Genomic DNA, 15,786 nt, shown 5'->3' on the forward strand with positions numbered 1-15,786 from the left:
GGATAAAGTATCTTCTAAAGAAATTGGCCATTGAATCCAGTATAAGTTATCTTGGAAAATGCGGATCTGAGCGAGCGTACCATGAAATTATTTTTCATTTCCACAACAGGTAATTTTGGCAGATCCCTAGAGAAACTCCAAGGATGTTGGCTTGCACGTCGATGTTGGGGTTTAATTAAAATTCCCGGCTTGGAGCACATTTCTGTTGATGCTATGTCAATGACACTGAAGAACGCCCTCTGCGAGCGCGGAGTGGCCAAAGTCTTTAACACATGACTTCGTTAGTACTATACATGTATAATGTCTTCAAACTGTTTTTAATATCTTAAAGTTAGGAGGAGTTTTATTTGCATTACGTCCTTTATTTGCCACAAAAAAACGAAATGTTTGAACATTTGGCGAGATGTTTGAGCACTTTTTAAGTACTAGATTGATTGTTGCGCAGTACACGCTAGTGTACGTGGTTACGAATCGACGTCGTCATTGGTCTGATAACCACTTCAAGCAATCACAGGCACATGAGGATTTGCTTGTGGGACCAGACTGTAATCGCTGCATGCACTTCTCATCAGCGTATTATGCATGCATCTCAGCTCAGAGACTAGCGAGTGATTGTCATACTTGTTCAGTAAACTCGCCGAGTGTGAAAAGAAAGCGACTCCTGAAATTGCCGTCTACGTTGTGATCGTGACTGAAATGTGATCGAGGAAACCTGCAGATGTTTATCGCTGCAGTGGATGGTCGGTCCAATCATAGATCCAGTGATGGATCTCTGTTGGCTTTCCCACGTTTGAGACGCAGAATTGCCAGAAATGACTGTTTCGTGTTCTGTCCTTCCCGACGCGACAGACAGGACGCTAGCTGGCTTGGCCTACCCGGGGTGATGTTTACACGCAGACTTAATGCGGCTGTGCATTAGACACTTGGGCAAGGGGAAACACTAACAAGTGAACAAGAATTGCCAACGTCTGTTCTGGTAGTTTTTGTCATTTATATCTAGGTGAGTATAGGCTACTGCTTGAAACCATGGAGGTTGAAACTGACTCGTGTCTGGACACTCCATGATACATAGGGCTTATTATTATTAGCTTCATGCCTTATTGCAAACAGTAACACCACATGGGTGATTTTGTGCCCCTTTTTCCTTCCCATGATGCCATCATACTTTTGTGCAAAATCACTCTTGCAGTATTAGCGATAAGGCTTATTTTATAGATGAAAACGTCTTGAAATGTGACATTGATAATGACCAATTTGACATGATTGAGAAGCACATGTAGGGCTAACGTCTGATGCAGCAAAATTTCATACATGCCTGTCTTAGCAAGGTTACATGTCACCCGGGGAGGTTTATTTACTTTATATCTCATTAAAATTGTGAAATTCATGAGTATTTTGCCTATCCACGCTGCGTAAAATCAACAACATGTGCTCTCTCGATCGTTAGCAGCAGCATGACAGCTTGACCAATCACACCACAGATCATCATCCTATATGGTGTCCGTACATGTATATGGAACTCTGACCTACATGTATTTCTCCTCCAGAAATGTTTCTATCTTCATATATGTACATGTAGATTCCCTTCAAAACCAGCCAAAATAACCAGCACATGTTATTGCACCCATCCATTTGTTTTCTGTAGTGCTCCAAAAATTGGACCTGATTACTGTAAAAAAAACAGACAGCAATTCGATAAATTTGATAACTTGTATGCATCACATCATTGCTTGTAGGTATGAGAGTGTCTGTGTGTAGACTGCTAGTTTAGTCCACAATCCTTTATATTGGTCCCTTGTGTGTAATGGAAAATGGAGCATTCAAGTCATCCAAACAGCTGGTACCTGTGGTATGTAACAAAGACATGTTCTATACTGGTAGCTACATGTAGTAATAGTACAATATGTAGTTGAAGCCCTATTGTACATTGTACTAGCAGAGTTCATCCAGAGGAACAGCACATCTCCATGAGGGTTTTAGCAGGGCAGGCCGCCCTGCCAAAATTTTAGACCCCCCCGCTAAAGTTTTGCCACCCGACCAAAATTCTCACTGCCCTGCTATTTTTTCTATTGGATTTTCCCTATTCTCCACCATCTTCACAGTTATCTGAATGCAAAGCAGTTTACCGCACTTTATGGAACGAACGTGATGAGTTTGAGATAGTTACCACAAGCAAATTTGATTCAAGGAGTCAGTTAAAGTGCCCAGGAAACACCTCAGATTGCACCACAGAGCATTTGGAATCTAAAATTTCCCGGGGTCCCTGAGCGGGCCCCAGACCCCATGCCATGGCTTCATGCTCCGCATTCGCACTGTGTGCTGCCCTTCTACAATTTTAGGCTGTGGAGAACACTGTACATGTACCATTCTGTCAGAATTCATCTAACAAGTTCTTGGACAGTTATGCCAGCCGTGAGAAGTATTTTAAAAGTTTATGAGCGCTATAAAATAATAAAATTCTTTCGACAAGGGGCTGAGGAGTTTTCAGTTTCACTTTGACATCCTTGAACCACAAGTGACAAACTACCAGAAGACAGGGTTTTGCTGCCCTGTCCTGTCGAGATGTGCCATGTACAGGTCTACACAAGGCCAATTTTTTTCTACCATGCTAATAATTTGGGACTCTTGATGCTTGTGGCCCGTCTTAGTCAAGTGCAGCCCAACCATACCGTACTTGGACAAATGCATGTACACCAGCTTCTCCACTGATACCAGGGTACCGGTATATGTCACGATCGTTCATGCATAATGGCGCGCATGGTAATTATGTTTGAACCTGCGCATACATGTAAGTAATTACATGTAGGTTTTTGTAACCTAAAACCACACAAGAAGGTATGATTCGTCTGCGATTGTAACGTTCCTATGTAGACTGGTTCCTCGCAAAAAAACTTTGAACACTATTTTTTGGTTCAAAAACTGAATTTTTTGGAGACTTTGTTGACTTCTAGTCGTACCGGTAGTCAGAGAGTTGATGTAATTTTTCAGTGTTGTCACTAACGAGCTAAATATTTTGCTGGAAAAGTGTGGCTGATCTTGTGTTCGCCTATTTTGGGTTTAGAAGGTCAAGTTCATGTGCGAGTGAATAGGGACTTGTGTGCATTGTAGAATAGGCACATTCACGTGTATGTTTCACCCGTTCCGTAATAAGACAATGTCTCATTTATTTGGAGGCTTCAAAATATGAAGCACTCAATTGGAACTACCCGTTCAAGATTCTGTGCCATTCCTAAATGCCTATTCTGATTTCATTAAGCGTTTCAGTTGTCTTTGTCCCTCTGTGTTGTGGCCTTTTCAAAACTCCAACAGCACCTCCGCATATACAGTATGTCGCTCTGCAGTTACCCATGAAAAAAATTTTAAAATCTTGGAAATATTATAAAATAATGACTTGATCTGCCGTAACTTTATGGTGACCATTAAAAACCAGCAGACTTTATTTTCAAAGGTAACGGGGAAGCTTAGTCTGAAGCTAAATTGAGCCTTTTGATGAATTATTGATAATTAATCAGTAAGGAATTTACATGTTCCATTTTTTTTTCAAATTTGAACACTTCTTTAAATGAGTCAAGTTGTTTTGTGTTTGTAGTGATTTTTAAGACCTCGACGGTTCTAAATAATGACATTGAGTACGGCTTGTTGCTCAACTGCAGTCAAGAAGGCTCAAAGAGGACATAAGCCATAAAAATCTTCATAAAGAAAAATACCGACACTTCATCTGAGTTTTGTCGCACGAATGGAGACTTGGGGGGGTGTCTCAGTGAATGCTGCTATCAAATTCCGTTTTGAAACACCATCATTTTTTCAACTTTTGTGCTCTCACTTCAGCAGGGCCACTGCATGCAAAATAACTAGATACCTGTACATGTAGCATATGTGTTTGGAATTTTGGCATCTAAATGTTCATTATTTTCTAGTCAAACATTAATAATTAAAGTTCCTCCTGTTAATAATTTTGATCATCAGCTCTGACTAATTGATTTCAAAATTAAATACATGTATTTAAGTATTAAATTGGCTATCCAAATAATAAAATAATCAGCAAAGCCTTACCTGTACATCATGTACATGCACAGCAGCGGTTATTTCTACAAAACAGTACAGAGAGCACTTGTACAAATGCACTTACATGTACATGTAGTTTGCTTTTGAAGGCATTTTGCACAAGGATTTGGTTTTGTGCAGGTGTGCCACTTTGAAAATGTTGAGTGGATCGGTTGATCTGCACAAGAAATCAATCTCTTCTCAATTTTTGATCTAGTAGTCCAGTCTGTCCACAATATTACATGTACCTCTAGACGATTGCACTTTCTTTGTACTTCACGGTTGAGGAAGACTGTTTAAAAAAGAAAGTGAAGTAACGTCCAAGAATATACAGGATTGACTGCTAGCACAGTACGATTGTGCTGATCAACCGATTAGCTCACCAAAAATATTTGAACGTGAAAAAATGCTGCCCTACATGTACCCCTAGAAGTTCACTACACTGGTTAATATGGAAAGAGACTGGATCCCCTGCTGTGCAAGGAAAATATACAATTTACAACTGTACATGTACAATTGTACACATGCAATTGTACACCTTACACTATACATGTAGCTGACCACAGTTTCAATACCAGTAGGGCCTCTGATTGGCCAAAGTGCTTTTTATGTACATGTAAGTACTACAGTATGATCTCTAATGCATTGTATGTACATGTACATGTACCTGTACTTGACTCGTACACAGTTGAGGATTGCACACAGTTGAGGATTGGACATGTATGATACATGTCTGTACATGTACATCTATTCGTGCACAGTGTGTACATGTACATGTACATAACAGTACTTGAGGCAGGCCTACATGTACCCCTACATCAGACCATGGGCTTTAGAGTCAACATTTGCATAGCAACCAACACTCACCTCACACAGTACCTGTAGTACATGTACAGTGTATGTCTGATATGAGGTCCTGTCACCAGTCTGAACCACTCAGGTAATGCCAGGTCAACAAGTGACATGTTTATGAGCTGTCAGGTGAACTGACCCCACATTGGGTTTATTTACTTGATGAGGTCACTGATAAGGTCCTCATTAACAGGATTGAAGATGTACTGTTTGTTGATGTCTTGGGTTACAGGTACTGTGATTGTTGTTTTTCTGGAAATTAGGAAATTGTTCAACTCAGGGAAAGATACCAAATGATATGTGCCTATAAAGAAATTATTTGTTTAATATTTTTTGCTGTAATTGTTGATATGAGATCGTTGAGATAAATGCAGTGGTTTTTACAAGATGAAATATCAATCAAACATTTCTGGCGTTGGTTACATATAGTACATGTACACTGTACATGACAGTGTTTCCCCTGCCTATTTAGCGGTGAGGCGGCCCACTTCACTGATTGTAGTGACCACCTCAGGCTTTTGTGTTGAATTTTACCACCTCACACTTAAAATAGACCAAGATGGAAGGAAGAAGCAAACAAGTTAGATAGTTTGAAATAAATCAGTTTTAAATCATTCAGAAATGATGAGGAAGGGCACAGAATACAAGATTGATTAATTTTGGACAAGAAATTTGGAGTAGATATACCGGTACAATGAGACTTCTATAGAATTTATTTTATGCTTTTTTAAAATCACTCACTTTTATTCTAGGCACGAGAATTTCATCAAATTTGTTGAACCACTTCACACATATCAGTACCCCGGGGAGACCCTGGTTACACGAACAATACATACAGTACATACATACAGTATGATGAATCTATCTTTTTTTATTTTAGTCTATAAACTAGTGATGCTTGCTCGTTATAGCGGTAACTTCTTGCAGCATGTGGCAAGCTACATGTACATGTACCTGTACGTACATGTACTCCTACATGTACATGTATACTGCTGGACTGTACATGTACATAGGAGAGTAGTGTACTGTGTGTAGTGTATAAAAACGTACAGTATAATTGACATGTACATGTACATGAAAGTTCATAATTTGTTAGCCTGTAACAGGGGTGACATTTCTCAGCTTTTTAGCTGATTTCAGCTTTTTTGTTTTGGATTTTAGCTTTTTTTTCCTCACTGGCTGTGCACAAAATAAGAGATTTTCACAGTTCAGCTTCTTTATGCCTTTTTTCAGCTGTTTTCATCTATTTTTATCATTGGTAAAGCTCACCCCAGCTGTATGAACTTGCTGTAACTGTGTGCTTTCTTCTTGAAATGTGTTTGTTTTATGTTCCGTTGCCAAGAATTACCGTACATGTACATGCTTGTGAAGTTAATTTCATGGGGGTAGGGGATACCGGTACATGTGTACCTAATCCATAAAGTATGGATGCAGAGAACGGTCTTTGTTGTGTGTTAATGTCACTCTTCTCCCAAAGCACCCAATTCAGAATGCATGGAATTAGTGCACGTAGCGACGAGGGGTATTCGAAAGTGAACATCAAAAAATGGATGCCTGGCAAACATTGAAACGCTGCGTGTAATTGGACACCACATGGATACATGTGCATTTTGTCCAGAGGAGCACATGCTGCCCTGAATTACTGTGAGGCAGGCCAACATTATGAGTAGGATCCTGCACACCATAAATAATGGATGGATTCAAGGGGGGCGTCAAGTGCAGTGAAATGCCTCTGGTACAGCCAGAAGACTGTGTCATGCTGTATACTTCCACGTATTAGCTGCATGCTGTTGTCCCAAGATTGATCAAGATGGACTGCAGTCATTTCAGGATTTTGAAAAGTCAGTTCTGTTGTCTTGCTGTACATGAGTACATACTTACATGTACATGTATCTCTGTCCCTAGATGCATGGACATGTATAGCATGTGTACATTGTACATGTACAGTGTACATCCATGTGTACAGTTGACTGCATTTTTTTGTTCCTGTGTTTAGTCTGTTTTGTTTTGTCGGGTTGTTTGTTTGTTTTTACCTAAGGACCGGTGTACTGTTACATGTACTTGTGTGTAGTTTATTTCCAACTGAAATTGTCCTTATGTAGATTCCATCAGAAGTCACGGTGTACTTCAGCGATCGTGCCTACACACATGTATTCTTGTCATGAATAAATTAGGTTTACTGAGTCATTGTCTGCGACAGGACTGGATGTAGCAAGGTTTAATGATGCATGTCTGTAGCATGTCATAGATGAACCTGTAGGTTCCTACGGCACATCCATGCACATGTACATTTCAAGGCAGTGAAGGTAAAAATACGTTGTAGAGCTCTCTGTTTTATTTGCATAGCAAAAATGGCTCTGGTTAACATCACTGTTGAGAAGTCTGCCACTGTATTTTGTATTGTGATTTGAGGCACGCTGGTTTGAATCGTCAACAAAGTTTTTCTGACTCTTGATTTTGCTTTTCACTTTTAGTGGGCACTATTTATGTACTTAGTGTAGGCGTAGTGTATCAATATGAGTTCATCAGTTACTGTCCTTATGTTAAAAGATGCTGCACTTCAGTTTTAAAACAATTCAGAACTTCTTGAGTCTTTTACAATGTACATGTACACATGTGTACCTTCTCATGCATACTAGGTTGGATCACAATACGGGCGATTCACAATAGTACGCCACCAAGAGTTTGCAACACGTTGGCCAATCATAACGTGTGAAATTTGTTGACCCTTTCCATATGCGCATTGGGTCGACAAATTTTGCGCACTGTGATTGGCCAACGCGTTGCAATCTCTTGGTGGCGCAGTATTGTGAAACGGCCGCATTGATGTTAGAAAGGTGTTTCATCAGTGTGCAAACATATATTTGTGCTTCTGTTGATGCACCCAGCATACTGTCTGAAACGTTGGGTACCACCGGTTCTTTTCAAAACCCCACATACTCAAAAAGATGGTGCTACCACAAACCTCTAGTTTACTTGCTGTCTCCACCATGAAAAGCTTCACATCTTATCTAATTTTGTGCTTGCTGGCGCGTGTATTGTGCTCGGTTGTTCAATGATCAAGTGAAACAAATTACTGCAAATTAATTTCCTTAATTCACCAAAATGAAAAAAAGCAATGGTCATCCTATTAAATGGTGGGGCCCCAACCATTCTCTTTTCAAGTGCTGCCCATTCAACCAACTTCTGATTTCTTAAAAAAGCACAGACCTCTTATTAAAAATGTTCAGATCAGGCCATTCCTTTGTTCATGGGCTGTTCACCGCACTGTCTAATGAATGGTAATATATCCTAAATTGCACGTTATGCCCCTGGTTCATTGGTGAAACCTGTGGACAGATGTTTCAATTGCTGGGTCTGAGAGGGTGTGAAAGTAGCGTATCAGGCAGTCAGCCAGAAGGAATTGGTTAAGCCTGGGCCACTTTGGGAATTACGGCTAAAAGCTGTCTTTTCCCAATTTCATGTGTTGGCTTTGTTTTTGAAGAAGTGCGTTGCACTTTCAAAGTCTTTGTCTCTTTGTCCAAATAACTTAATAAGTGTCTGTGGACATACGCCACCACCCCACCTCCTGCTGATTGGATGCTTTGTTTGGAAAAAATCTGTGAAAGCTACTCATGCCTGGTACATGCATAAAAACAGATCTTTGCTTTTTTTTTTACACACATCCACGGTCCTGTTTGAAGTATAAAATGTGAAATGCAAAATAGAAAGGTACAAGAATCGTTTCAATTTCTTACAAATTACTTGTAGGTGCAGAAATGTGATTTAAAAGCATGAATTTTTTAGGTAACACAGATTGATGAATGAAACTCTTTTTGAAGATTTCCCAAAGAAGCAGATGCTTTTGTTGTAAATAAAACTTGAAATAAGAAAGAAATTGAAAAAATCCATTGATAATACATGTACATGAACATACATGCTTTGAAACTGCAAGAATTATGTAGGACAGAGAAATTTCTGTTAAAAAATTAAAAACCTTCATACAAACGTGCAGATGTACTGGTAACGTGAGAAATATAGACATTGGAAAGCACAACCTGGCTGATGGTGAAAAACAATTAGCACAATGATTTAAATTTGATTTGTTTTTCCAAGAGCCACACCCATAAACCACAGACGCTTGAACTTTAATCGAGAGCAGTTGAGAGCCAGTGCACTTGACAGGCCTGTTGTGATATTTTGTTACTTTGCTATCGGCCCAGATGTGATTGCCAGCCAATGCCTTCTGTCTAGTGGCATGGAACTAATTCCTGCCCTTGGCTTGTCAGCGATTTTTTTTCCTTTTTCCATCAGAGCCTTGTATTGTCTTAGAATTTGAAACATCTGGCAAAACATTCTCCAAAAAGGCACATTCTTTCTTTTATTCATTTGTGAGAATCAATCACTGGAATGTTATTCGAGAATGATTTGGACTTGTGGGACGTATCAGAGTTTCATATAGTTCATGTACATGTATTGGCTTCACTTGCCCTTTCGGGAAAATGTTGAATATTTTACCAGTTTGGCCCACAATCACAAGCATTTTTGTGAGAAAAAAAAAGCTTGTAGCAGCACTATATTTTATAAAGAAGTATAAGGTTGCAGCAATGTGCAGCTGGGGAAAAGTTTGGCTGTCACTTGAAACTTGGCTCTTGGAACCCTGCACTTTTATTCATAGCAAGTATTCCTATCTTGGACCATTGCCATTTTGGAATGAAATGCCAGCAAGTGTAAGCACAATCTATATGTACAGTACACAATTCCAAGGGGGTCCCCGGCTTACAAGCTCTGCTCTTGGGAGACCTCTTCCACTTACTATCGATTACTTGCTTCATTCAAAAGTGTTAATGGATTCACTGTTTTGACACGTACATGTATAAGTGGAAATAAAATGAACTGAACTGAACTGAGGGGTGGCTGAAATATTTAGGTTTTTTTGTGTGGAATGTGGCTCAGTACTTACAGGGAAAAAGTTTTTGAAAACTTTTCGGTGAAGGACTCTGGAGATTTTTTCTCAGTCATTCCTCATTCTGTGTGTCTTCAGACATGAACCAGTACATGCATGATGTTAAATTTGATCATGTATAGAAATAATAGAATATTTGTTTTTTTAGAATATTTTGTGTATCAAGTGAACATTTTTTCAACTGTTTGTGCATCACTTGTCCTTTTCTGACCGCCCAAAAGGTTCTTCAGTGTTGCGATTGAAATTTAAAGTAAAGATTGGAATTACCGGTATCAATGTTTTCTAGTTAACAGCTACATACATGTACATGTACACGTAGGGAGATTTTTAAACAGGCAAAGACTGTTAAATACATGTACTTTTTCTCACCATGCCGCTGGGCACAGTTCACATCAGATATAAGACAAGCACCGCTGTGTCAGGGCAATTACAGAAAAACAAAATTACCCAAATTGCAGCGGCGAGGGACAAGCCATATTTGGCCATGAATGCCAGCACGGGACCTTACTTCAGTTTGGCTTCTGAAGGGCGGGAAGAGAAAAAAAATGCTGTGCCCTGGTTAGATTAGGGGCCATCTTTGGAGTTGGAGAAAAACGTCTCGGGGGAGTAGTTGTCATCCCGGAGATGAATTGTTGCTTGGGACATCTGTCTGGCTTAGCGTTCTTTCCTTCCGTGGGTTCATGGAAGTGGATTCGGAGACTCGGGTATCTCATGTTTTGGCAGACGCCCGTGTCTTTAGGATAAACCCCCGATGATGTACGCGATATTGATAGGATAAACACTGTTGATATGTGTAAACCAGTGTGCTTTCGCCGTTTCACAATGTACATGTACTTGCGCTAGTCGGAATGTGTCATTCCCTGGGGTCGGTTGTCATGTTTATTTGCACCACGTCATTTATTTATGAGTGCAATAATATTGAATCTGGTGAGAGAGTCGCTGACTGATGTATGTAAATATTTGTGTAGATTAACTTCATATTTGCTAGCATTGCACCAGTTTCTGATATTTCTTCAAAAGAATGTATGTACATATGTGTACATTTGCATGTATACATATAATTAGCATTGTGGTGCAGATTGCATGTGTACATTTCAGCACTCTCGCAAGCTTGTGCTCATTTTCAGGAAAGTGTTCCACGTACTAGTACTCACGATTCCTCAAACTCACTTGTACTCATGGTGAAATGCATGTTCTCGTACTCATATCGATACTTGTACTCATGCAGAAGTTAATCCTTTGACTGTACATGTACAGTACACCACTGATGCAGTGACTTGTACTTCAATTGCTCAAGTGTCAGATTTCTCCAAGAAGACTGTCAAACTTGTCCTTGCGCCAACAGAAACCAAGCTAATGCCACAAGTAGTCAATTTGACTTTGAAGGAGAACGTGGAATTTTTTTCCCTGTTTTAGGACCACATTACACAGAGCAATTGCAGGGCAGGTGGTACGGAACAATCTTTTTCAGAACATGCAAAAGTTGCTTTTTCATCTGAGGAATTTCTGTACATTGAAAACATGCTATCTGTCCCTATAAAAACTTTTGTACATGTACGTAAATGTACAATGTACGCATGTACATGTACCGTGCGGTAATTATAATTGCAACAGCGCACCAGTTTGCTGTCATCATTTGTCTGTGGAAATTGCTTCTTGTTACATGTGACTTTGCCCAAGTTGCAGTATAGGCGCTGTGTATGTTCGAACATGTACAATGATATCACTCAGTAGAACCTGAATGGTTGCATACAGTAAGCATAGCGGCAGTCTGTACATGTATCAGTGAGGCCTACTCATAGAGCAGCAAAATGGGAAGGGTCAAACGAGGATCAATCTCTGTGGCAGGAATCTCATTGCCAGGCTTTCCTCGCAAATCAAAGGCCAAAATCATTTCATTTCTCTGCACCGGTGGCTCCATTTTGATGAGTCTTCACCAGACTACCTACGGTACATGCACATGTATGGATGTTTGTACCAGTAGGTGCGTAAGTGTGTGTTCCACTGTTGCTATTTTTTGGCAGGAAGTCAGAAATGTGTCCAAAAAATTACAACACAGTTTAGAAACAAGAGCAATACATCTTGACGTGCCCAAAGACAAAGTCGTGTCGTGTGGTATGCATATGTAAATATATTAGGCAGTATGTTAATGCATAAAAAGACCCTGTTGTATATTTTCAATTATGTTCCCATTCACAGTAATCAAAATTCACAGCCCACTGTTCCTGCAAACTAATTTTTGTTGTATGCATTAATTTACAGGTTGGTTTTTGTTAGGAGCATAATCTTCCATTCCAAAGATCAGTGACCTACTGTTTGTAGGATAAAAATATTCTTTTATAAAAGTCCTAAACTTCGGCAATTATTGAACTTGTGAAAATAACTGCTATTAGACTCCGTGGTAAAGTCTGGTACAGTGCATGGTGGAAACATTTTAAGATAGTTTATAGCTCCATTATATGCTTTAATAGTGCATGACAGACATCTTGTCCAGACCGTACTATGTACCTTCCATTGAAAGTAGAGTTGCATGTCACATGCAGAACACTGGAGTTGCCTAGCATCGCAGTTGTTTTCCTGCAAGTTTTCCACAGGGAAATATTGTGGTGTGGATTTACATGTATGAACTCCGGTTTAATGTTCCATGTATTGATACATCAGGCCCTGCACATGTGCATGTATCGATGACTCATTAAGAAAGTCATGTGATACAGTTAATATTGTCAGTAATGTAACAATGTATCGTGTGTGCCCAGATAATACGTCATGCGATATTTTCTATATGTAAACTTGAGTTATTGTGTGTTTATAAAGTGTAAACAGTGTTGAGACTGACGGTGCTACATGACTCCTTAAATCAACTCTCTTCCCTAATACATGTACCGGTACATTGTGCTGCTTTTTTGTTCTTGGATGGAAAAGGTTTGGGTCTGTAGATGCTCATAACTTTTGACCAAGAGAAATAAATACATTATGCCAGTGTGTAATTTGTGTAATGGACCTTCCCCGGAAATATACACATCAGACGGGCGCATGCGCATTTACTCACGCATCGCTGTTGTGGGGACATACATGTACAATTGACATTTCACCTATTTTGTGGGGACCAAAAATGTTGTGGGGACTTACAAATGTCCCCACAACTTGGTTCAAGTTTCCCTAACAAAAGAACTTGTCCCCTGAAGGAGGTGAATGCCTACCCACCACTACTGCTGGTTGGCAAGCGCGGCCGTCAACATTGTCGGCAGTGTAGGAGAGCTGCTGTAACTATAACCTGGCACGTTGAAGGTCAATCAAAACAGTCTTACAGCCTTTGTCTAATACTTCAGCACGCTTTTCTCCAAACTATATGAAGTTTCCACCGTCCTGAGGTTTGAAAGTGACAATTCCTTGCTGTAAGTCTGGCACTCAGGTCAAACTATACCACTGCTAGTACCAAAATGGCGTGTATGTGCTCGTAGTGGCACGCGCATGGAGATTTGTATTGTTATGTCATAGATTTAAGCAACTTTGCCAACCAGTGGTAGTAATGCGCATGCGCCTGCCTGCCTTGTTTGCATATTTCATGGGAAAGGTCCAATGGCAAGAACTGCAACTTTTAATTTTATCTGCTCCGTGCAGACCAAGAGATGGAAACTGCTAGCAATTGGGAATTTTAGTTCATTTCGCGTAAGTTTGGCTTGGGATGCACTGAGCGTATGCGACCAATGTACCGTACAGTCTATGTGTGGGCGTTAATTGGACATGTGCACAAGTCTGACTGGAAAACTTCCCACCAGCCTGTCTCTTTGCCTGATGAGACAGTGCACTTCAACTCTGGGCAGACAAAGAAAGCCTTTGTTTTCATCACACAGTGTGGTTTACATGCATGTGTGTAACATAGTTGAGTGGCTAGTTACTGGTTCTTATGTTCCCCTTGTTATTCACAAAGTTTAAAGAAAAATCCCTTTATTGGTAATTTTTTTTTTTTCAATTTGAGGGCGGGTCCATCTTTAAAGTGCAGCTGCAATGAACTTTACTCTATGACCCAATTTTTCAGCATCTGTGTGTTCTTCTCTAAAGCTGTCATACATGTACAATGTATTGAAAAGTGCACATTTTTCCACTCAAAATTATCTGTGCTTTCCGGGACAACTAAGGGTAGTGTTGCTGTGATGTCATCCAAGGAAGAAAACAACATGTACATGTATACATGTTGTTCAATGCATAGGTTTTCCTGTCTAAAGTGTTAACCCAGTAGACAGTCACTGAAACATTTCTGAGAGAGGGATCGGTGCTTGCTTTAATCGCCAGCAATGAAAAAGAAGAAAAGATTTTGCAGCAAAATTTGTAAAAAATGCCAGACTTAGCATACAAGGGTGTAGACCTCTAAGTCAAGTGAGAATTTCTGGCCAGCTCATTAGCATTAAAAGTGCCCCCACAGTATCTTTTGAAAAAGGAGATCGTTTGGCCCCAAAATGGTGAGATTGTGTAAATCGTTGTCAGGATCAACTCCCTTGGTCATATGAGAGCAGAATGGCTAAAAACTACGGTTGAAAAATGGTCCTAAGTGCCCGAGAAAGTTGAGGGTTGCCACTTGAAAAAAGGCTACAATCGGACTAAGGAAAAAAATCACTTTTCGGGGGGGTGATTTTGTTATGTGGGAATAATTAAAAATGTAATTGGTTAACCCACAAAATTTGAAAAGAAATCAAAAGATTAGGGACCAGACAATAATTTCATTTGTGTTTCTGAAATCTCAGGGATGTTGGTATGCATGTTATTGGGCCCTGAACAGTGCTGATTTTACACTGTTTTCTATGGGGCTTGAAGTAGGGGACTGTACCCTCAAAGCAATGTGACATGGAGGCGTTTTCCCTGCAGTGAAGTATACTTTTGCTCATGAATTTGGAAATACTCATTTGCATACCAAAAAAGGCAGTGAAAACCCTCTGACATACGTAGAGATAGTGGAGCAAAAGTGGAAAATCAGATGAAGTGAGACACAAGGGTGCCTTTTGAAAGCTTATACTGAAACATTTATTGCAGCTTCCCTTCAACATCTGCCCAAACGAGTACAGTGTGAGAATGTTTGCTCCCTGCAGAGCAAGGTCAGCTTCATGCTGAGTGCTGAGTAGGCAGTCAAGCAGTCATGAGCATCACCGGCCAGCTTGTTGTCCCAATTACAAATGGAATACATGTATGTTGTGGCTCTGGCAAGATTTGTCAAACTTGTATTGTGAAACACAAGACTTCATCACCTAATTTGAGAGGATGATCAAAGTAATGCATAGTTTTTGTATACATGTACATGTACATCAAAAATAGTATACGTTATATGTATATGTACACATATGTACAAATTACATTCAATGGGTACATGCATATACATGAAGCAATACATTTGTACACTGATGTTATGCACCAATGTAAAAACATGTTAAGTAATCATTGAGTGAGACAATATACAACGTACATGTGTAATGCAGGCCCATAGACAGAAATACTATACCAATAAAATTCCAGGTGGTCTTAAACTTTTACAAATGACAGCAGATGCCAAAATTCAAATATGACATTTCATTTTTCTTTACTCTGAGAAGAACTTTAGCTTTTGAGGAGGGTGCACTGAGCCCTTTTTAATTGGGAAATTCATCGTCACAAAGTCTTACCGTGTAAATTTGCAATTTGTGTATTGGTTTAAGTACTTTCTTCATGTCTTTTGTACATTATGTACGGAGCACATTCATCGTACAATACGATGTATGCACAGACAGGTACATGTACATTTACATGTACGGTATGTACTTGACTTTATGTACTTGACTGGACTTTTTTTGGTAAGACTTTATATCAGCTTCCAGTTTGTGTTAGTACAGTAATGTTTCATTGTATATATGACCATATATATTTAATATTTCTGGTTGGTTGATTGATACATACATGTACAGGTAGGTCAGTGATAC

The 15,786-nt window shown here is 39.6% G+C and overlaps 1 protein-coding gene across 1 annotated transcript in view; it reads left to right on the forward strand.

Annotated features, from left to right (window-relative positions):
- The first annotated feature begins 495 nt into the window (after nt 1-495).
- LOC110988586 (kelch-like protein 24) overlaps nt 496-15,786 on the forward strand; it is a 34,893-nt gene continuing 19,602 nt past the window's right edge. The window contains exon 1 of the mRNA XM_022252268.2: nt 496-1,000. The gene's annotated coding sequence lies outside the window, so the exon portion shown is untranslated. The remainder of the gene's footprint in view (nt 1,001-15,786) is intronic.

Source organism: Acanthaster planci, linkage group LG18, assembly GCF_054643075.1.
Source record: "Acanthaster planci isolate LZ-2023a linkage group LG18, COTS_SCS, whole genome shotgun sequence".
NCBI lineage: Eukaryota > Metazoa > Echinodermata > Asteroidea > Valvatida > Acanthasteridae > Acanthaster > Acanthaster planci.